A 1,612-nucleotide genomic window follows, 5' to 3' on the forward strand; every position below is an offset into this window, starting at 1 on the left:
TTCGTCTCACCTATTTTGGTCATGTTGTCAGAAGGGACCATTCCCTGGAGAAGGATGTCATGCTTGGTAGGGTGGAGGGTCGACGAAAGAGGAGGAGGCCTTCAACGAGATGGATTGACACGGTGGCTGTGATGATGGGCTCAAGTGTAGCAGGGATTGTGGGGCTGGCATGGAATCAGGCAGTATTTCGTTCTGCTGTGCATGGGGTTGCTATTAGTCGGAAATGACTCAACGGCACTTAACAACAACAACAGTTCTTCACAGTATCCTGCTATTACCCTATTTACTTCAGTTGGTTCTGTTATGATGTTGCCCATTTCATTTCTTATTTGAGTTTTTTATATCTTCTCCTTCTTTTCCTTTGTTAAGTTTTCCAGTGGATTGTCAATTTTACTCCTCTTTTCAAAGAGTCAACTTCTGATCTTGTTAATTTTTTTCTACTGTCTTTCTATTTTCTGTTTCATTTATTTCTGCTCAAATCTTTATTATTTCTTTTTTTTTTTCCTGGTGAGTATAGACTCTGTTTTTTACTGTTCTTTTTCTAGTTGTTGGAGTGTTGGGTTAAAATGTTGATTTTGGATTTTTTTTTTTCTTTTTTGATGTGTGCATTTATTGCTATAAATTTTTTGTTTGGTTTTTAACTTATTTTTGTGATTTAGGTGAAAGTTTACAGAGCAAATCAGTTTTCCATTCAAAACTTCATACACTTTTTGTCTCACACCATTGATTGCAATCCCCACAATATAATATTACTCATTCCACTTCCCTGTGTTTCTGTCTCCATTTCTCCTTTTCTATCCTTTTCTGACTTCTGAATTTTGTCTCTGGGCAAATGCTCCCTTTTTGATCACAAATGGTTGATGGTTCTAAGGACTGCATACCTCCATCCTGTTTTTTTTTTTTTCACGTTATAGACCTGTCCATTGCTTGGCTGAAAGTTGAGTCCAGGAAGTGTGTTCATTTCCAAGTTTGAAGAGTGCCTAAGTAGTCTCAGGGGTTCCATAAGTCTCTATCTGACCAGTAAGCTTAGTCTTATTTATGATTTTGAGATTTATTCCACATTTTTCTCCCACTTTATCCAGGGCCTTCTATTATGATCCTGATCAGAACAGTTGTTAGTGGTAGCCACATCTAGTTCTTCTTGTCTCAGGGTCATGAATGGTTAGGTTTGTATGGTCCATTAGTCCTTTGGACTAATTGTTTCCATATGTCTTTGATTTTCTTCATTGTTCTTTGCTCTGGGTGGTAAGAGAGCATTAGCTGCACGTTAGATGCCATTCACAAGCTTTTAAGACACCACTCACCACTCACCAAAGTAGGATGTAGAACATTTTGTTTGTGGACTATATTATGCATTTGACCTTGATGTCCCTCAAGTCTTAGGTCCTGAGCCACCAGTCGAAGCAACTCATTCACTCATGGAGTTTAGTGATGGCTAAGAAGTTTTCATAACTTTGCCCTCTATATGATCTACTATATTTCTATAGGATTTTTTTTTTTTTTCTTAATTTTAATAGACGCAAATTACCTAAACTATCCTCCAGGTTGGTTTGAACTTCCTACCTTTAGGGAGCTCTGGTAGCATAGTGGTTAAGACACTTGCCTGCTAACC

Source organism: Orycteropus afer, unplaced genomic scaffold (assembly GCF_000298275.1).
Source record: "Orycteropus afer afer isolate SDZICR_OR568_19922 unplaced genomic scaffold, OryAfe1.0 scaffold00216, whole genome shotgun sequence".
In the NCBI taxonomy this organism is placed as follows: domain Eukaryota; kingdom Metazoa; phylum Chordata; class Mammalia; order Tubulidentata; family Orycteropodidae; genus Orycteropus; species Orycteropus afer.